Raw genomic sequence first — 23413 nt, forward strand, 5'->3', positions numbered from 1 at the left:
AAATTGAAGAAAGACGAAAGTAATGAGAACTAGCAGAAATGAGAACAGCGAGACACTTAACAGCAGAATTGACGTAGATGAAGTTAAGGAATTCTGCTTCCTAGACAGCAAAATAACCAGTGACGGACGGAACAGGACATCGAAAGCAGTCGAACACTAGCAAAAAAGGGCATTCCTGGCCGAAAGAAGTCTACTGGTATCAAATATAGCCCTTAATTTGAGGAAGAAAAATTGTGAGACTGTGCTTTCGGAGAACAGCGTTGTATGTTAGAGAGATACAGACCGTTCGAAAACAGGAACACAAGAGAATCGGAGCATTTGAGATGTAGTGCTACAGATGTGTGTTGAAAATTAATTGGAGTGATAAGGTAAGGAATAAATAGGTTCTGCGCAGAATCAGAGAGGTAAGGAATGTGTGGGAGAAGGGGGAGGATGATAGGAGATTTGTTAAGATATCAGGAATGACTTACATGGTACTAGAGGAAGCTGTAGAGGGCAAAAATTGTAGAGTAAGACAGATTGGTATGAACCCAGCAGATAATTGAGGATGTATGTTGCAAGTGCTACATTGAGATGAAGATGTTGGCACAGGAGAGGAATTCGTGGCGGGCCGCATCAAACCAGTCAGGAGACTGATGACTCAAAAAAAAGTTAAAAGAAGTGTAAAGGATGAGTCTCATTGAGCTCTTTGTGCTGATCTGAAACTTTTTCACAGAACTTTTCCATCAGCCACAGTTTGTGAGTAATCATATCATTCACATATATAGTAATCGATCAGTTGAGTAAATATCATATCTTACCTACAATACATTTTACTTAGCTAAAATGTATGTGTACTAGATATTCGGCTACACTTTGCTTGAGGGTCATCTTTCTTGAGAGTCCAACAATAGTCTGCCAGCATGTGTGGAGTCCATTTTCCCGGGTAGCGTTTTCTCCATTTCAGCGATGTGATGTTAGAAACGCTCGCTAAGGTCGTGAACTATAGGAATCGATGGAAATTTATTGCTGTTATGTAGCAAGACCGCTTTGAAGCTGATTTCGAGGAGTCAACGTTTAACACAAAGTGACTGCATCAAAGAATCAACATTATTACCGACAACTAGGTCATCCGGATTAGAATGCAAACGGGACCACAGAAATGTAGATACTTTTGATAGCTAATATCTTTGGAACAAAGTGACACATAGTTGCAATTGCGCACGGTAGCGTAGTCCACTGTTTTCTCGACAGATTTTGGCGCGCGTTTTCCAGCAGATGACAGTGCAGCATGAATCACGTAAGATTGTCTATAAATATGGGCTTCCGCGGCCATTGTCACAGTCAACTAAACTTTTAAGGATCTGAAGGAGGGTACTTGCAACAGTGACTGAAACGTCGTTGACAACGCGATCACAAACCCAGTAAAATTTTATTGACTGGAAGTAAGATTGTCATTTGATTAGCGCAAAGCCACATTGAAGTGGTACTGGAAGTACGAAACACGATGAAGGTAGAACGGCAATGGCGCAGTGTGTATGGAACTCGGCCACACAACAATTTATCGTGGTCAGGATAAATTTGAAGCCAACGGTACTGTTCAGGATGTGCATAAGGAAAAGTATAGCTGACCAAAAACATCAGCGAGTCCGGTTTCCAGCGCTATTGTGTTGCAACATTTTACTAGGTCTCTCAGAAATCTGTGAAGTAGGGTGCAGGTGAAGCCGGATAAACCAATCAAGGTTGTGACGAATTCTTAAGGCTGCAAAGTCGAAAGTGTTCATTCCAAAATCGCTGCACGCTATGAACGAGGACGGCCCGCATTGCGAGTGGTCGAGGTGGATAGCGATCACGCATCTTTTCTCTCCAAAGTAGATCTCAAGGCCAAAGAAGGTGCGACAATTCATCCTCTTGTTCGAAAATCAGTTGTCGACGATGCGAACTGTGAGAGCAGTAGCCCTGTCACCTTGCTTCGCAGCATTGTGGAACAGACCTTGAACAATGGGATGTACCTCATCAGCCAAAATGGTCACATATCTTTGGCGGTTGTGTGACCTTGTGGCGTGCCATGGGATCCATGAAATACCAAGATGTAGCTGCCCAGGTCGTCACTGAATCCACACCACGTCCGACTTTTGGAATATAAGCTTGACCAGAGGTTGAAAACAACGTGAAACAAGACTCACCCGACAAAATGACCTTGTATTAGCCTGTAGATTAGATTTTAGTCTCAAAGATCTTTGTCTAAATCGCCTTTACCTTGGAGCTTGCTAGTCCTAGCTATAACATGTAATAAAGATTCTATCGCTAGACGTTTCTCAGGGCCTGAGTTTTCTTATACAACAGAGGCAGCCGAGGGAAGTGGTTCACTGGCCGGCTTGCCCTATCAGCAAACACAAAAACATATGAGTTGTTATTATGTGTGGCTCTGCACACAATGCTCGGTTTATGACTCCACTCGATAGATGTGTTCCTTTAGACTTTTACCCCAGCCCAGGCTTCTGCTGGCGCCGCGGCAGGTATCATTGTAGGTAGCATTGTTCTGCTGGAGACCTGTCTCGAAGAGAGGCAGCACTGTCTTCCCTGTATGGCTGTGGGCCTGTCTGGCAAGATTTACTAAGGGAGGGGCTCGCCGCCATTTGCTTTCAACTCACAACAAGCCGTTTCTATGAGCTAAGAATCATAAAAATACCTCACGCTTTTCGCGCTCTACCATGCTCCATCAACGTCTGCTCAGGCTTTCTAGAGTCTCACTCAAGGTGAGTCAGGTTGTAATAAAATCTTTAATAATTTTCTGTATGCATAAATAGGTGAGAGAGTAACTTGGCCACTTTCAGTTTCTCTTAAAACACCAAACACTTCGACTGTCTTCGTTATGGAACCACCCACCATATGAGCACCAATAATTTGTTCACGTTTGAATTCACTTGGCTGCAACACAATGCACTCTCTACTACACAGAACACTATTCTGACCACACTAACACCCGCAATGTATGGAGGACTCAGCAGCGGTACTGTTCGTGGTCAAATACAACAGTACAGCCTGCAGGCTTGGCTACCAACTACATTTGTGTACAAGCATGCATTTCTCGAAGTGTTTTCGTACGTTTGTCCAACCCTGATTATCCTGCTTTTGTTTTAGGTAGTCCTAGATCACAGAAGACGCCATTTAGATCTTCCTGTGTTAAAAAGTGATGTACATTTACAGTAACTCCTTCCACAAACCTGAATCAGTCTGTTGTATTTCACTGATGTCATCAACACTTTAAAAATCTTTGGTGACATCTTTATCATCTGGTGCTGTTTGTGTGTATTGGTTTGGTCCGTGAGGCACTCGTCCAATTTCCCGTTCTGAAGACGGATATTTAACTGTATATTTGGATTTTCAACTAATTCCAGATATATTTGTTTAGCAGAAGTAGGCAATCTGTTAGATGATCCATAGTTTTGTGCCATATCATGGGTACTGCTAGAGGTATATAACGTGACCCCTTTACACAGCCAGTTAATAACGTTAAATATTTGGCACAACGGATATCTGGAACCCAAAATTTATTCTGGCTTATTTTACTGTCACAATAACAATCGCCGTCTCCTTTAATCAACGACCCAAATTTCTTCTCTGCACTTTTAAAATGCATTTGTCACAAACGTAACAAAAATTGTTTTTGTCTCTTACATATTTGTGAGAAATGTTCCTCCCTCTGATATTACACTTGTCAGTTTACAGCTGAAGAAAGTGCACGAGTATCTTCTTTCATTAAATAAAGCTTCTACTCCTCTGGCAACTAAGCAGTATACATCCTATCTGTAATACATCTTTTTCCTTATCTGTTGTTAGAGCAAACCTTGGCCTGGGGGGGGGGGGGGAGGGGGGGGGGGGGGAAGTCATTAGTGTGAAAGGTAGTTCCTTGTTGAACACTGTTGACATTTCTGAAATCACAGAAAACAGTCACCTTAAGGAAATACATCAATCGTTTATCCAATTAAATGAAATTATATGAGTTAGAAGTTATATAGATTAAGTACCGTCTTTTGCAACTGTAATAAAGGTATTATAACGAAGTGCGTTTCGCTTTATTTCAAACTGTCTTCAGTGATCGCTATAACAGTATGGTTTTTCTACTAATTTCATTTGCTAGGGTCGTGAACAGTACTCGTACCATAACGTATTACTATGAAATTACTTAATTATTAGTGTTACTCGAGGTTTCTGTTTTCTTCCTTTTGTCATTCCTCCCGTTCTTCTACACATATGTCGCAGATTTTAGCACATAGCACTTTCACTAACAGCAATGTATGCACGATATTGTGTGGGAAGAACGACTGCCATCTCGCCATTTCGTGCAGTGTTCTTTGATATTGCGGAATGCGTTCGTTTTTGTGTGGTTTTGGTAGTAGCGGGACTGTGTGGTAATATTCTCTCTCTCTCTCTCTCTCTCTCTCTCTCTCTGTATGCATGTGTGTGTGTGTGTGTGTGTGTGTGTGTGTATGTGTGTGTGTGCGCGCGCGCGAGCGTGCCTGTGTTTGTGTGTGTGTGTGTGTGTGTGTGTGTGTGTGTGTGTTAACGTTCTTTTAATCACTGCATTTAGCACCCTGCGCTAATACAGAACAAAACAGACTTTTTTTAAAAAAATTGCGAAAAACTGGTAGGCGAGGAAAGCATTTATGTCTTCATTTTTGGATTTGATAAATGCAAATACATAAGGCTCGCCTGAATTAGTTTATTCAACATTTTCATTGTTGACCAAAGTATTCATAAAATCACCTAAAGTGTCTGTGGTATATTTTCATTCCCGAGCGACTTAAGAAATCAAGTCTAAAATACTAGGCGACATGTACTTTTATATTCATTTGCAAATTTGCACATACTTCACTCTGAATTCTGCCTTCAGCAAGAATATTAGTCTATGCCGAGCAAATGCGCTATTACCAAAGCCTTTTTCAAAACCACAATCAACAGAAACCTTTTTCAGTTCATCGCACACTCTACAACTCAGAAGTTAAGTAATGCTGCCGAGTTCAAGACTCTCTGCTACTTATTGCATTATGTTCGATGTGACTGTTAACTGTAGACATTTCGGTTCTTTGTACGGACAGGTGTTAGGCTATCAGACTGAGGCACGCATTCACATGGTAATTGGTCTGCTTGCAAGGGAGATTCTCTTAATCAAGCTACGAGATTTCTAGAAGTAACTGTCAGATTTATTCATTTATACCCCATACCTTCCTGTCAGTTGTGCAATGTAAGCAAGCCCTTCCATTGAATATGTTTTTAATATTATCATCAAATATGGTAATACACTCTGAACGGAACACTCAAATAACTTATAATATGCTGAGCTCTTGAAATGCTGGTAAGATTGATTGAGAGTCCAATTTGCCGCATTAGCTGTTTTATTGTAGTCGCTCAGAGACACGTACAACCGGTTCCGTACCACGCAGCTCCATCTTCAAGTGTACCTCTGTATAAAGAAAAGCTATTTAAAACCGCTTGAGAAGCATACTACTGCCTAACTAACTTCAGAATTCTTAATACTAAAAATTAAAATCACGGCACATGGATTAATAACAACAAACGTGAGGCGATATCATAAAATTGCTTACAAGGTCTAGTATCCCACGTTTTCAAAAAAATGGTTCAAATGGCTCTGAGCACTATGGGACTTAACATCTATGGTCATCAGTCCCCTAGAACTTAGAACTACTTAAACCTAACTAACCTAAGGACAGCACACAACACCCAGCCATCACGAGGCAGAGAAAATCCCTGACCCCGCCGGGAATCGAACCCGGGAACCCGGGCGTGGGAAGCGAGAACGCTACCGCACGACCACGAGATGCGGGCCCCACGTTTTCTGAATGGCTTAATGCGCGTTCCAAGGTGCAATGAGGAGCACTACTGACGCAACCACCAACGGAAGACAAACTTAACAAAGCCAATTGTCACGCTATTATTATTAACACGTGTATACGCTGTGATCGAGCTGTTCTAGGCGCTTCAGACCGGAACCGCGATGCTGCTACGGCCGCAGGTTCGAATCCTGCCTCGGGCATGGATGTGTGTGATGTCCTTAGGTTAGTTAGTTTTAAATAGTTCTAAGTCTAGGGGACTGATGACCTCAGATGTTAAGTCGCATAGTGCTCAGAGCCATTTGAACCATTTTGAACACGCTTGCATTACCTGTATTATTGTTATACAACAACACGAATTACATGCGTCTCACGTTAGTGACACTACTAGCGCAGCTTACACTTGGGCGACGACTGTGGTGCGGTCTTTGCATCAAAATAAAATAGTCCTTTAAAGACATCCTAAATTGTCTCCATTATTTTTCAGAATACAGCAAGACTTGATCTATAAAAACACAAAACCCACGTTTACTGACAGTACTGATCTATCTTACAGGTTATGGTACACTTGGCCACTTGTAGAGTTTGCTCTTTTTTATCTACTTGGTGTTAGACACAACTGACCGTCAAATAAAGTTCCACAATGTTATCTCCGCAGCTAAATTGTCTGTATTATTTGTTAAAACACGCTTCCCATTAAAACCGATACACCATATGCTGTAGAGTCAGTCAGAGTGGAACGTATGTCGTGAGAGGAGCCTTCCTCCCTGGTTGCGTAAACTGCACTGTGCCAACTCTGCACTTGCGTACACACTGTACAGCACTTGCATTAGGCAATTTTAATTTTGCATTTTATTTCCTGCATAATAATATTATTAACCATTCTACAACCCTTGCTTGTATGGTGCCAACTCTTCCTCATATTCTAGCGGAATTTTCATGTAAACTATACATTTGCTATTTTAGCAAAAGGATGGCCATTAAATGTAGTTTATCGGTTTTAAACTTTGCAAATGGACTTTCCTTTTCTATATTCATAACGTCGAAACAACGACATTCAGATACTGGGTAATCGTCCTTTTCAAACAGATCTAAAAGATGATGGACGTTTAGAATTCTGTTTCTCGTATGTCCTCTAATATTGAAAAGGTGCTAGGATACACCGTTTTCTCGAGACTAGAGCAACTGACCTGTTTCCATGATATTTACAGTACATGCTAATATCTTGGTGGGTTCCCCAGACATATCCAGATTTTTCTACACTACCGGTCATTAAAATTGCTACACCAAGAAGAAATGCAGATGATAAACGGGTATTCATTGGACAAATATATTATACTAGAACTGACATGTGATTACATTTTCGCGCAATTTGGATACATTGATCCTGAGAAACCAGTACCCAGAACAACCAGCTCTGGCCGTAATAACGGCCTTGAACGCCTGGGCACTGAGTCAAATAGAGCTTGGATTGCGTGTACAGGTACAGCTGCCCATGCAGCTTCAACACGATACAACAGTTCATCAAGAGTAGTGACTGGCGTTTGTGACGAGCCAGTTGCTCGGCCACAATTGACTAGACGTTTTCAATTGGTGATAGATCTGGAGAATGTGCTGCCCAGGGCAGCAGTCGAACATTTTGTGTATCCAGAAAGGCCCATACAAGACCTGCAACATGCGGTCGAGCATTATCCTGCTGAAATGTAGGGTTTCGCAGGGATCGAATGAAGGGTAGAGCCACGGGTCGTAACAGATTTGAAATGTAACGTCCACTGTTCAAAGTGCCGTCAATGCGAACAAGAGGTGACCGAGACTTGTAACCAATGGCGCCCCCTACCATCACGCCGGGTGCTACGCCAGTATGGCGATGACGAATACACGCTTCGAATGTGCGTTCACCGCGATGTCGCCAAACACGAATGCTACCATCATGATGCTGTAAACAGAACCTGGATTCATCCGAAAAAAATGACGTTTTGCCATTCGTGCTCCCAGGTTCATCGTTGAGTACACCATCGCAGGCGCTCCTGTCTGTGATGCAGCGTCAAGGGGAACCGCAGCCACGGTCTCCGAGCTGATAGTCCATGCTGCCGCAAACGTCGTCGAACTGTTCGTGCAGATGGTTGTTGTCTTGCAAACGACCCCATCTGTTGACTCGGGGATCGAGACGTGGCTACACGATCCATTACAGCCATGCGGATAAGATGCCTGTTATTTCGACTGCTAGTGATACGAGGCCGTTGGAATCAAGCACGGCGTTCCGTATTACCCTCCTGAACCCACCGATTCCATATTCTGCTAACAGTCATTCGATATCGTCCAACGCGAACAGCAATCTCGCAATACGATAAACCACAATCGCGATAGGCTACAATCCGACGTTTATCAATGTCGGAAACGTGATGGTACGCATTTCTCCTCCTTAGACGAGGCATCACAACAACGTTTCACCAGGCAACGCCGGTGAACTGCTGTTTGTGTATGAGAAATCGGTTGGAAAATTTCCTCATATTAGTACGTTGTAGGTGTCGCCACCGGCGCCAACCTTGTGTGAATGATCTGAAAAGCTAATCATTTGCATATCACAGCATCGTCTTCCTGTCGGGTAAATAACGCGTCTGTAGCACGTCATCTTCGTGGTGTAGCGATTTTAATGGCCAGTAGTGTGTATACCATGCTGAAACTACACTCCTGGAAATTGAAATAAGAACACCGTGAATTCATTGTCCCAGGAAGGGGAAACTTTATTGACACATTCCTGGGGTCAGATACATCACATGATCACACTGACAGAACCACAGGCACATAGACACAGGCAACAGAGCATGCACAATGTCGGCACTAGTACAGTGTATATCCACCTTTCGCAGCAATGCAGGCTGCTATTCTCCCATGGAGACGATCGTAGAGATGCTGGATGTAGTCCTGTGGAACGGCTTGCCATGCCATTTCCACCTGGCGCCTCAGTTGGACCAGCGTTCGTGCTGGACGTGCAGACCGCGTGAGACGACGCTTCATCCAGTCCCAAACATGCTCAATGGGGGACAGATCCGGAGATCTTGCTGGCCAGGGTAGTTGACTTACACCTTCTAGAGCACGTTGGGTGGCACGGGATACATGCGGACGTGCATTGTCCTGTTGGAACAGCAAGTTCCCTTGCCGGTCTAGGAATGGTAGAACGATGGGTTCGATGACGGTTTGGATGTACCGTGCACTATTCAGTGTCCCCTCGACGATCACCAGTGGTGTACGGCCAGTGTAGGAGATCGCTCCCCACACCATGATGCCGGGTGTTGGCCCTGTGTGCCTCGGTCGTATGCAGTCCTGATTGTGGTGCTCACCTGCACGGCGCCAAACACGCATACGACCATCATTGGCACCAAGGCAGAAGCGACTCTCATCGCTGAAGACGACACGTCTCCATTCGTCCCTCCATTCACGCCTGTCGCGACACCACTGGAGACGGGCTGCACGATGTTGGGGCGTGAGCGGAAGACGGCCTAACGGTGTGCGGGACCGTAGCCCAGCTTCATGGAGACGGTTGCGAATGGTCCTCGCCGATACCCCAGGAGCAACAGTGTCCCTAATTTGCTGGGAAGTGGCGGTGCGGTCCCCTACGGCACTGCGTAGGATCCTACGGTCTTGGCGTGCATCCGTGCGTCTCTGCGGTCCGGTCCCAGGTCGACGGGCACGTGCACCTTCCGCCGACCACTGGCGACAACATCGATGTACTGTGGAGACCTCACGCCCCACGTGTTGAGCAATTCGGCGGTACGTCCACCCGGCCTCTTGCATGCCCACTATACGCCCTCGCTCAAAGTCCGTCAACTGCACATACGGTTCACGTCCACGCTGTCGCGGCATGCTACCAGTGTTAAAGACTGCGATGGAGCTCCGTATGCCACGGCAAACTGGCTGACACTGACGGCGGCGGTGCACAAATGCTGCGCAGCTAGCGCCATTCGACGGCCAACACCGCGGTTCCTGGTGTGTCCGCTGTGGCGTGCGTGTGATCATTACTTGTACAGCCCTCTCGCAGTGTCCAGAGCAAGTATGGTGGGTCTGACACACCGGTGTCAATGTGTTCTTTTTTCCATTTCCAGGAGTGTATTTTATAATCTTTGCTTCCGCAACTACAGTGGCTTGTTGTTTTTGCAATAACAGGTGCCTTTCATTTTGTATGAACGCAGACTCAAAAATGCCGCGAAACCATCCTGTCGGTACCAACATCACTACTATAGCAGATAGTGGATGTGCAACACGGGAGCAGGTGAGCGGGACGACAGATTAGAGAAAGAAAACGCGACGTGTAGCTCCGTTTACAGGTGAGTAGAGTGTCCGAACACCGTGTGGAGACTGGCACGGAGAAAGGCACAAGATGTAACCAACGCGAGTAACGAAAAACAAGTAGCGCACGGGGTTAAGAGCATGGTGCGATCAGAAAGACCCGGTCCTTGTTGGTCGAGCCCTTGAGTAAGCAATCACAGGCCCAGCCTGTCACCGCCGGCAAGTAAACACGTAGCTCAGATATGCTGCCCACAAATGCTGCGCGCCCACCGTCCATGCTAGCTTTTCCCATTACTCCGCCGCGTGGACCATGACATCTGTCACAGTCCAGATTTTACGTCCGTACAATGCTGTGCTCCAAATGTACATTTTTAGTTATTTCATCCTCAAACTAAGACCGGTGTTCTGTTATCCAGGAACTCCATCTTTGCCTGTATTAATCTGCTTCATATGTCTTCCTTGATTCGTCCATCATGTATTACGTTTCTTCCAAGGTAGCACAATTTAGTTGGTCCATCTCCTACATTGTACCTAAATTTGATGTTAAGTGTATCGCTAATCTCATGTCTGGCATTTTATATGTGTCATTCAGAAGTTTCTTAGTCTGTGTCCGTATACTGAGAAAAATTTCAGGTAAAATGTTTAAATGGAGAAGAATAGAATCAACTAAATGGCTAGCCATATAACCTTTTGAGTACAGTTCTTGACCAAATTTCTTTAAAATGATCCTAGCACAAGTTTAGATTTCTCTTGAATCTTGCTTGCATTATGAAGCTTAACGTCATAACTAACTCTTTGGTGCCTTTACCTTAGATAAATCCAAATTGGCTGCCATCTGACAGTTCTTCAGTTTTCTTTTTCATTCTTCTGTACATTACTCCTGTCAGAAACCTGGATGTAGGAGTTGTTATTCTGATTGTAGGATAACTCTCTCACTTATTTACCCTTCCTATATATTCGCAGTTGTGTGCATGATATTTTCCCGAACTGATGGTATGCCTTCAGCCTCGTAGATTCTACATACTGAATATTCGTTTGGCTGCCTTTTCCCCCAATGGTTTAAGAAATTCAAGAGGAACGATACATATTCGTTCCGTCTAATTTGATCGCAAATCTTCCTAAACTCTTTCAGGATCCCCTATATTTCCCATGTCGACTCCCACTTCTTTTTCTATCATGTCATCATGCAGTAACTCCCCATAGTAGAAGCCGTCAGTGAAATAGTTTTACCTATCCATGGAGAAGAAATTAAAACTTTGAGGTTTGCCGACGACACCGTACTTCTGTCAGCCAGCAAAGGACTAAGAAGAGCAGCTGAATGGAATAGACATTGTCTTGAAAGGAGGATATAAGATGAACATCGACAAAGCAAAACAAGGTCGATGGAATGTAGTCGACTTAATTCAGGTGATGCGAACTGTATGAAGTTAGGAAGCGAGACACTAAAAGTACACACATCAAAAAAGTCTTGTAGCGTCTCGGTTCCGAGAGTTCCGGAACCTGTACAGAAAATTGGAATAGAGATCAACATAAACATCATACCCGCCCTTTTCATTGCTCACGAAAATAACTCTCTGCATGTTGTACCACCATACTGCGAGACTTTGAGAAGTGGTGGCCCAGATTGCTACACATACCGATACCTCTAATACCAAGTAGCACGTCCTCTTGCATTGATGCATGCCTGTATTCGTTGTGGCATACTATCCACAAGTTCATCAAAGCACTGTTGGCCTTGTTTGTCCCACTCCTCAACGCCGATTCGGTGTAGATCCCTCAGACTGGTTCGTGGGTCACGTCGTCCATAAAGAGCCCTTTCCAATCTATCCCAGGCATGTTGGTAGGTTTCATGTTTGGAGAACATGCTGGGCACTCTACTCGAGCGATGTCGTTATCCTGAAGGAAGTGATTGACAAGATGTGCACATTGGTGGCCCCAATTGTCGTCCATAAAGACGAATGCCTCGCCAATATGCTGCCGATATTGTTGCACTTTCGGTGGGAGGATGGCATTCACGGAGCGTACAGCCGTTACGGTGTCTTCCATGACCACCAGCGGCGTATGTTGGCCCCACATAATGCCACCCCAAAACATCAGGAAACCTCCATCTTGCTGCGTTTGCTGGACAATGCGTCTAAGGCGTTCAGCTTGACGGGGTTGCATCCAAACAAGTCTCCGACGATTGTCTGGTTGCAGGGATATGCGACACTCATCGGTCAAGAGAATGTGATGCCAATCCTGAGAGATCCGTTCGGCATTTTGTTGGACCCATCTGTACCGCGCTGCATGGTGTCGTGGTTGCAAAGATGGACCTCGCCAGGGACGTCGGGAGTTAAGTTGTGCATCATGCAGTCTATTTCGCACAGTTTGAGTCGTAACATGACGTCCTGTGGCTACGCGAAAAGCATTATTCAAGATGGTGGCGTTGGTGTCTGGGTTCCTTAGGTAGCGGTCATCCACTGCAGCCCTTGGGCGGCTTGGGCGAGGCTTGTCATCGACAGTTCCTGTCTCTCTGTGTCTCCTCCAAGCCCGAACAACGTCTCGTTGGTTCACTCCGAGACGCCTGGACAATTCCCTTGTTGAGAGCCCTTGGTTCAGATGGTTCTGAGCACTATGGGACTTAACTTCTGAGGTCATCAGTCCCCCAGAACTTAGAACTACTTAAACCTTACTAACCTAAGGACATCACACACATCCATGCCCGAGGCAGGATTCGAACTTGCGACCGTAGCGGTCGCGCGTCTCCAGACTGTAGCGCCTAGAACCGCTCGGCCACTCCGGCCGGCTGAGAGCTCTTCTTGGCCCAAAGTAACAATGCGGACGCGATCGAACCGCGGTATTGAACGTCTAGGCATGGTTGAACTACAGACAACACGAGCTGTGTACCTCCTTCCTGGTGGAATTTATCGGCTGTCGGACCCGCTCCGTCTAATAAGCGCTGCTCATGCATGGTTATTTATATCTTTGTGCGGGTTTAGTGACATCTCTGAACAGTCAAAGGGACTGTGTCTGTGAGACAATATCCACAGTCAACATCTATCTGCAAGAGTTCTGGGAACGGGAGGGATGCAAAACATTTTTTAAGGTGTGTTGTATGTGTGTTCTGCTATTAAGGCCGTAAATCAATGATGGCTGAAGCAGAGAGGATGTAAAATGTAGATTTTTAATGGTGAGAAAAGCGTTTCTGAAGAAGAGAAGTTTGATTACATCGAATACAGATTTAAGTCTTAGGAAGTCTTTTCTGAAGGTATTTGTTTGGAGTGTAGACATGTGTGGAAGTGAAACATGGACGATAAGCAGTTTAGCAAGAAGAGAGTAGAGGGTTTTGAAATCTGGTGCTACAGAAGACTACTTAAGGTAATTGGGTGGATCGTGTAGCTAACGAGGAGTCGCAGAGTGTCATTTCTCTGCCTGCATTTTCTCATAATTTTTTCCTAGCGAGGGAAGAAGATCACACTGGCAACCAAAATTGTGCGTGTATTACTTTCGTCTTTATTATATTTGATATTCAGTACAATCCATAACAACGTTTCCCTAAACATGGATGATTGCTGGTTTGAGTGAATGTGGGTGTACTTGCAAATGCATGCAACTTTGCGACTTCAGGTGTACTTTCTTGATTCAGCTTTGTATTACAGGCCTGAGAACTGTCTTGACGTTTAATTTTCAAAGCTAGCTTGAGGCAAAATTCGAGCTGGGAATTATCTGCACGGACTTCCTTAAAAGGTGGCCTCGGGATCGGTTCCTTATGACACACATGCGAGGGATGCGTTTGTTCAGATTTTAGACGGTGAACCGACGGAAAATTTTGTCTTGTGTTTCCTGAATGGAGGAAGTGCCTGGAATCACTAATGAATTCATGTTGGCTGCTCAGTTCGCTCGCTCCAAGTTCTTCGGTCTCCGGGCATGGAGACGAATCAGATTGGTTTTAGTACATGGTCAGTCTTGCAGCATAAGATTAGCTGAGGTGGTAAGTGGTGAGTATAATGTGCCGCTTCTGGGTGGACATAGACGGCTATTTTTCGATTTTGAAACTTCCCTTAATATAAAGTTATTTGTCAAAATCATTATGGGGTCATCGTGAGTGATGATTTTGCTATCATTTAACTAGGTTCAGACGGGGTGTAACTTGTACCTCATCCAATCTCGATCACTTCATGCAACGTGATCTCGACTGAGTTTCGAGTTTCCTTCCGCTGCAAGTTACGAGCCGGTCTTGGCGACTCAATGTTTGCTAGAGAATGGTAAGTATTATCTTTGATTATTAGATAAATGTTTGGGTCTTTGCGTATGAGGACAAGATCGTCCATGTTGCGTTCCCGAGAATACCTACTCCTCGGTGGATGTTGATATTTAATACCTTTTACGCTTACGGAAATATACTGTTATTATTTTATACGTGTTCAATGTTTAGTTACGTTCTACTATGTGAATAAATGTCCGTTAAACAACAATTCAGTTTGTTAAACTTTTCCCATTTGTGCACTCCAGCACGCTTTCTCTCCTGTGATCAGTAATCTCATATACACTGGAAGAGAAAGTTACTGGGAAGCTTTCAGTAAAAGTTCAGTCCCTGATCGATCAGTAGTTAGATTTACAATGGACGTTTTCTTTGATATAGAATTTACAGATACAGTAAGTTAACATTTCTGGGACTTCAGACTATTTGGCACTCAGGGGAAGCCATAGGATGATAAGCAGTTGTTTGTTCAACAGGAAGAGCGCGGCTACGGAAAAGTTGATCTTAAATGGTGAAAGAACGTCCCACTGAACAACCAGTTACCAACATTTAAAGGTTTTCTTTATCCCATAAATAGGGGTTACCCTTTAAATCCACATCTTAAGATTTACGAGTAATACTCAATAATCGGCAGAACGTGAGTATTGTGAGCCATTTCTTTCGTGGATGAATAAAATTTCCTCAGGATTCTTCCAGCAATATCAACTTTTTCTTACGTGGTTGCTTCACTTTGCATCACTTCAATCGGTTAATAACATTTGAATCTTATCGCTTCGTATGCATATCTGCAGCCACAGTGTGATATCGTTGTTAGCTGATATTTTATTGACAGGGTGATTAAATACTTTTTTCCTTGAATCGCTTGAAGCATAATATAGCGTCACAGTAATAGGAACTACAATGGTTTTTCTTGATGCTTTTCAGAAGTGAGGTAATTCTCCCACACTTTCCTGGAATCGAAGCATAATTTTTAAACACGGGACTTTGTTTTGAGAACCTGGAAATCACTCTACCGGCTGTCACGTGTTATTTATAGTGAAAGTCTGCTGCGACGTAACATGGTGGTCCTCTTCAGGTCCATCAGTGTCGCTGTGTCTCTGGAGGATAGTGTCTCCACTCAATCTTTTCCTCTATCGAACGATACCGATCCTATTCTCGTCTTGTCGAGATTCTCGTGACTGAGGCAACATTTCTCCTTCCAGTCTGCCCCATCCCCTACCAACATAGTGCCGTTTCCACTGTTTTTTCGGAAACTGAATTCCCAATAAAAGAGTTTAGCTCTCGCCGTAAGTACATGTTCCTCATTTCTGTCTCAATTAAGCATAGAGGGAAATCTTTAAGGGCAAGAATGTATCACAAAATGGTGCCATAAACAGTTGCAGAGGGCAGTATTACGTTTTTATTCGCTTACTAGCGAATCCAGCACTGCTTCACAATTTATAAATATGTATTTGAACTGGATATACATCTTAATCTCTTTCATCCCCCCCCCCCTCTCTGTCCACCTCCACCTCCTTCTCTCTTTGTCCATCATCTCCTCCTTCTAACCCCACTCTATGTCCGTCACCTCGTGCCCCATCTCACCTCCTCCTTCTCTCTCGCTTCATCTCCTCCTCTCCCTCTCTTTGCCCATTTACTCCTTCCACACTCTATCCATTTTTGCCGCCCCCCTCTCTGCCCATCTCTTCTCGAGATCTCTGACCTTGACTCTTGTTTATTGTTATTGAGAAATAAATCTTGTTTGGGAATTGAAGTCGGTTAGAGTTAATGGATAAATCAGTTGTCATCACTGGTTATAAGGTATGAGAAAGACAGCTCCGGCTTCTACATATGTGAGGGTAGTGGCTTCCGTGACAGTATTTCGCCTAGTTTTAATCTGCAAAACTTATAGGATTACAAGCTTTCGGGCAGTTCGGATTCTGTAGTAGTATTCTAATTGAATGCTGATAAGCCATAGACACAGATTTCAAGTATTCTGTTAAAACCGACTATGAGGAAGAAATCAAAACAACTGATTGTTGTGTACAAAAGTTTGATTTAAAATTATTTATAAAGAGAATGAATATATAGGGAAGAAACAATTTGCCTAATGGTTTAAATGCACAGGTAACGTAGTTAAAACTGACAGTGGGAAACAAAACGAAATTGCATATTTTCTTAGCACAACACAGTCCTTACTTTCTTGTAGTTAACTTCAACAGAAAGTGTGTAGATCCTTTCTTGAAAAAAAAGGTATAGGCTATGACCAGTATTATGAAGCGAATGAATTGATGAATTGGTACTCTCCATGTAGGGGAGATGCTGAGTCACAGACAGGCACAACAATACGACTGGTAAAATGTGTATGTTGAACTGTTGACAAAGTCTGACCTGTCTGTGACATGTCAACGTCGAAAAAAGAAATTAATGGTCTCATAGACCAGTTATTGTTTTACAAGGTACAAGTATTTTTAACGTTTCAACATGCACTTAAGAAGGCTAAAAAGATGTAACCGTGATTATGTAAAATTAATGAACAATTAACAGTGAAATTACGAAAATTTCTTTAAAAAATTACTACCCATCTTCTTCAATAAAATAATCATAGATTACATGTTTTACAACAAACGGAATCTCCCAAAACAATATGAACGCACTTCGAGAAGAGATAGCCTTCACAACTGTAGCCAGTGACCGCGTAAATGGGGCAGCTCCGTCTGTGGAGGCTTAATGTATTCCTCTGGTAATTGTACGTAATGTGAAAAAGCTACAGGACACAATCTTCCTATAGTTACAAAAAAGGACTATGCTCGTAGCTTAAAACATAATAATTAATGTTAAAATGTTTAACACATACAATGGGCTTGTAGCTGCGCAGAAACAAGTGTTGTAAATGAGATTGTGATACTACATCTCCACAACTCCGTCACTGTTAGATTGTTATTTATCCTAGAGTTATGTTATACATTGTAATCCTTGACTTAAGGGTTAATATGCATTGTCGTTGTAAAGATTATAGTTGAACGTCACTCAACAATACAGTAACAGTTCTGTAAACTATATTTTGTCTCGTAAATTGTTAAATGCCAAAAATGCATTGAAGGAAAATTTAAAATGTGATGTTATAAATCCTCGTCGCCGTCTTTTATATCATCTCGTAGTCTCTGTAGAGCTGTACAATGGGAGCAAGCAGACAATGTTGTTTGGTGGCCGGTATCCTCTATCTATAGCACAAACAGCATGCAATTATTAACTAGGTTCTTTATTCGCAAGAATACGAAATCTACTGAACTTGTGGTACAAGCTCTTCCGTTCGTCCACGTTAGCCTCACTGCTGACGAAGTACTAAGTCCACTATGTACACTACACTATTCAGTATGTGCTGCCTGATTTTGACTGCGGCTCCGAGTCGGTGATACGCTGCAACTCATTCGGTGCGAGAGACTCAAACTAACTGGCCCCCTGGTCTATGGCGGCTATCCAAATACCGGCGGCCGAGAGGGCGTTGGCGGCGCGTTTCCTGCGAGTCTTTTTTTTTTACCTCTGTCGATCTTCGTGCAATATTTTTGCCATATGGTGTGCTGGCGCCAACTTACCCCAGCACACGATGTATCATTGTGATTATTGTTGTAACGAATTATATCACGAAGATTGAAACTTCCCTTTCCATGACTTTTTAATGAATTAGCCGGGACCCGTGTAGGTTGTGTTCCATGCCAACCTTGTACAAGGCAGCAAATGGTTAAACAACTCTGTTTCCCAGAGCGAAGCTACCTCTCTTAAATTGCGGCAGTGTAGAAGCGAAGTGGACGAGAAGAATAACATTTCAACACTCAGAACGTGTCAGGGGAAAACAACATTGGCGCTTCTGTCAAGCTACACAGCTAAACTCAGCAGAATTGTAGTGGAGGAGGGGGGGGGGGGGGGGGAGAGAGATCAGATAGACAGGCTCAGGTGGGGGGGGGGAGATCATATAGACAGGCTCAGGTCACCTTCGTTACGTGCTGAGAAAATGCTATTGCTATAGCAATGACGCATATCAAGAGCTTTCATAAGCCACGCCTACACTATGTGTTTAAAAGCGTCTGGGCACCTGGCGGAAAGTGACTTACAAGTTAGTGGTGTCCTCCATCGGTAATGCTGCAATTCAGTTTGGTGTTGACCCACCATTAGCCTTGATGACAGCTTCCACTCCCGCAGTCATACGTTCAATCAGGTGCTGGAAGGTTTCTTGTGGAACGTTAGCCCATTCTTCACAGAGTGCTGCACTGAGGAGCGGTATCGATGTCGGTCGGTGAGGCCTGGCACGAAGTGAGAGTTCCAAAACATCCCAAAGGTGTTCTTTAGGTTTCAGGTCAGGACTCTGTGCAGGCCAAACCATTACAGGGATGTTATTGTCGTGTTACCACTCAGCCATAGGCCGTGTGATATGAACAGGTGCTCGATCGTGTTGAAAGATGCAATCGCCATCCCAGAATTGCTCTTCAACAGCGGAAAGCAAGAAGGTGCTTAAAACATCAACGTAGGCCGGTGCTGTGATAGTGCCAAGCAAAACAACAAGAGGTGCAAGCCCCCTCCATGAAAAACACAACCACACCATAACATCACTGCCTCCGAATTTTACTGTTGGCGCTTCATACGCTCACAGATGACGTTCACCGAACATTCGCTATACCCACACCCTGCCATCGGATCGCCACGTTGTGTACTGTGATTCCTCACTCCACACAACGTTTTCCCACAGTTCAATTGTCCAATGTTTGCGCTTCTTACACCAAGCGAAACGTCGTTTGGCATTCACAGGCGTGATACGTGGCTTGTGAGCAGCCGCTCGACCTTGAATTCCAAGTTTTCTCACCTCCCGCCTAACTGTCATAGTCCTTGAAGTGGATCCTGAAGCAGATTGGAAGCACTGTGTAATGGTCTGGACAGATGTCTCCCTATTACTCATTACGAGCCTTTTCAATTGTCGGCTGTCTCAGTCAGCAAACGAGGTCGGCCTGTACGTTTTTGTGCTGTGCGTGTCCCTTCACGTTTCCACTTCACTATTCCATCGGAAATGTGTAGGAGCGTGGAAATCTAGCGTACAGACGTATGACACAAGTGACACCCAATCACTTGATCACGTTCGAAGTCAATGAATTCTGCAGAACGCCCCATTCCGCTCTCTCACGACGTCTAATGACTACTGAGGTCGCTGATATGGAGTACCTGGCAGCAGGTGACAGCACAACGCACCTAATCCGAAAAACATATGTTTTGGATGGTGTCCGGATACTTTTGATCACATAGTGTATCTTGGATCCTGCGCTCAAACCAACTGATGAAAAATTGTTTTAATTGTATACCCGTGACATGGTTATATGATAGTACACTTTCGTGACAGATGAAAATAACAAACACCCTCAATGATCACACATTTTCAAGGTAATAATGTCAGTGAAAGGAATCAAACCTTGGCGCGGGTAACTTGAATTGCTCTTCAGCGCCACCTGAAATTCAGGAATCGGAAAACCGACCAGCGCAATAAATCATGAATACGAATTCACATTTCAGCAGCAAACAGCGAACTGTACTTAAAACAACAGCAGTAACTATCACACAAGCATATATAGAGGCTACAAGACATGTTCAAATAAAACGCCGTAAACACAGGAAAATCATCTTAAAACATTTCGAAGAGTCCACGTCTGACAGCATGAATCCTCCACTTGACAGATAAGAGAACCAGGTGCACACAGCAACAGTTGTCAACGGCCCCCAAGCACCTGGCCTCCCCAGCTAGTCCACAACACTCTGCAAGCACTGCCGAAGCCGGCCAAATCGACGACCACTTGGCGATCACTTACTATGCTCGTACTGCCCTCGTCTCTCTCTCCAGTGACCCCTTTTTCTGTCCGTCAGAGCGTATCCCATCGCACACGAGTCACAACCGACGACCAAAGATCAAAAAAGAGGGCAAAGGTCGATATCAGGAGAGTCGCCACGGACCGGCGTCAATGCGGGGAAGTTGTCCACCTCGGCGGTGGCTTGTCGGTGCTTAAATATCTGCATCGGAGAAGCGCGCAGGGACGCAACGGTCACCTGGTGTCGCTCCAGTAAAATTGCCCTCAATGCCGCCAAAACTATGGCAGCGTATTTCACTAAAAGACGCCCTATCCTCCGCCACAACATCTCCTTCGGGAGCGTCCGGCTCCCATGGGCCCAAGATACCAAGTATCTCGGGGTCTGGTTGGATAAGAAACTTTTCTTCCACCGCCCACCGCCATGCAGAATACATCACCCATAAATGGTAAAAGTTGACAAAAGTTTGTACCCGCTCTTCTCCAGCCGAGAGCTGAATTAAGATACCGAGCTCCAGCTGTATCTCTCCTTTGTAGTACCCTCACTAACATGTGGTTCCTCTGCGTGGGCCACGATGAATAAGTCCCGGATGCTGAAGTCTAGTGCCTACGGAATAAAGTTCTCAGGTGGAGTCTACATCTACATCTACATCTACATTTATACTCCGTAAGCCACCCAACGGTGTGTGGCGGAGGGCACTTTACGTGCCACTGTCATTACCTGCCTTTCCTGTTCCAGTCCCGTATGGTTCGCGGGAAGAACGACTGTCTGAAAGCCTCCGTGCGTGCTCTAATCTCTCTAATTTTGCATTCGTGATCTCTTCGGGAGGTATAAGTAGGGGGAAGCAATATATTCGATACCTCATCCAGAAACGCACCCTCTCGAAACCTGGCGAGCAAGCTACACCGCGATGCAGAGCGCCTCTCTTGCAGAGTCTGCCACTTGAGTTTATTAAACATCTCCGTAACGCTATCACGGTTACCAAATAACCCTGTGACGAAACGCGCCGCTCTTCTTTGAATCTTCTCTATCTCCTCCGTCAGACCGATCTGGTACGGATCTCACACTGATGAGCAATACTCAAGTATAGGTCGAACGAGTGTTTTGTAAGCCACCTCCTTTGTTGATGGACTACATTTTCTTCCACAGCACAATGCACCTAATACGAAAAACATATGTTTTGGATGGTGTCCGGATACTTTTGATCACATAGTGTATCTTGGATGCTGCGCTCAAACCAACTGATGAAAAATTGTTTTAATTGTATACTGTACTTAAAACAACAGCAGTAACTAACACACAAGCATATATAGAGGCTACAAGACATGTTCAAATAAAACGCCGTAAACACAGGAAAATCATCTTAAAACATTTCGAAGAGTTGTGTGACTGATGGGGCTGCTGAGTGCTCACCAGGATTGTCACTCTGCGTGAGGGGAAAATACGGCCCTTTTCAAGATGACCATTCACCGTAAGGCTCGCCAACTATACACTTAAGTGGAAGCCCTCCGTGAGAGGGTCGTTGGACTACAAACCACCGGCACCACAGTGTCACGGCGATGGCACCGACACCCCGTTCTGCTCGCCATCCTGGAGGACTCGTCTTCGGGGTATGACTGACGGTAGGCCCAATACGACCACGCCTGTTCTCGTCCAGCCACTTTCTTCCTTCACCTAGCGTTGGCGCATTACTGCACCCTCCTCTGTACTTCCACAGTCGGAAGGTGGCACGCACCTTATAGTTCCACCGCCGCACCTTCAAAATGCTATGCTCGGCTGTTGTTCAGCCCTTGCATTGAATCTCGTCTCACTTGTCCACCGAGACAGTTGGACCGAATCTGAACCAGTGACGCTGTGTACCAGTAAACTGCCCCAAAATTTAAAAAAAGAAATAAATAAGGCGCTGAGTTACATAGAAGTTGCAGCAATGCACTGTGTAGAGCGGTGGTTGCAAACATGGGGGTGATTCCCCCTGAGTGGTTAACGAAATTTTCTAAGGGGTGAAAACAAAAGAATTCGATTGTGTTACGGTTACGAAACTAAAATACTTTTTAAAGATCATTATTATTATCACTATTTTGTAAGCTATAATACTGATTACCAAGTTACCAGTCCTTATCATTTTTTTCAAACACGAGCATTAGCCCGTGACGCAGTTTGGTTGAGGTTAAAGTGTATGAAACGAATGTATGAACACCTTCTACTCACACAGTCCACTTTTTAGATACAAACTCCTTACTTTTTGCTATGCATCTATGACTCTAAGACTGAGACATATACATCACATGTGCTTTAATATCTCATCAAAATGCCTTCTCTGAGTTGAAGGTAGTTCTCTCACTGGACCACAAATTGCTCCATTATTCATTTAGTCTTCAGGCCGCAAGTGGCCCATCGGGACCATCCGAGCGCCGTGTCATCCACCACTGAGGATGCCGATAGGAGGGGCGTGTGGTCAGCACACTGCTCTCCCAGTCGTTATGGTGGTTTTCTGCGGAACCGTTACTATTCGGTCTAGTAGCTCCTCAGTTGACATCACGAGGCTGAGTGCACCCCGAAAAATGGCAACAGCGCATGACGGCCCAGATGGTCACCCATCCAAGTGCCGGCCACGCCCGACAGCGCTTAACTTCGGTAATCTGATGGGAACCGGTGTATCCACTGCGGCAAGGCCGTTGCCTTTCATTATTCATTTGGCAACAAATAATGCATCTAATTGACGACACGACACAACAGTAAATACGCAATTGTTACTAAACTGCTGCTGAGCCTTCGTAGTGTTATTATTAGTAGTAGTAGTTGTCAGACAAAGCCTTGGTAGCCCAAGGTTTACCAATTTCTACTAGTCGGAAGTAAGGAATCCAGCAACGAAGCAATTTGCAGACTGTAAGTGCAGCGCATTTGCTTTAATTCGGTTGGTTTTAAATGGGGGTGTAGGGTGTGGATGAAACAGGAGTCGCTAGGAACAGGAGTGATGCAGAGGAAGACTATTTTGTAACAAGTGTCTACCCTGAATGTGGATAGTCAGCTTTCTTTTCTGAAGAGGAGTTAGAGGTAGCAATAATGATGCACTGCTAAGAGCTTCATCACTCTATAAAGAGAGGTTGTTAGAAACAAGCAAAATCATTATTTCTCGATATAACAAAACACCTACAGCAGTTATAATTTTTTCATTCTAAAACGACGTTAGTGGAGACGGGTACTAGGTAATATCTGATTGCACTCATGG

At 44.4% G+C, this 23413-nt stretch overlaps 1 pseudogene; it reads right to left on the reverse strand.

Annotated features, from left to right (window-relative positions):
• Positions 1–22746: 22746 nt before the first annotated feature.
• LOC124597447 lies at positions 22747–22864 on the reverse strand (annotated as a pseudogene).
• Positions 22865–23413: the final 549 nt, after the last annotated feature.

This window comes from Schistocerca americana, chromosome 2, assembly GCF_021461395.2.
Source record: "Schistocerca americana isolate TAMUIC-IGC-003095 chromosome 2, iqSchAmer2.1, whole genome shotgun sequence".
NCBI lineage: Eukaryota > Metazoa > Arthropoda > Insecta > Orthoptera > Acrididae > Schistocerca > Schistocerca americana.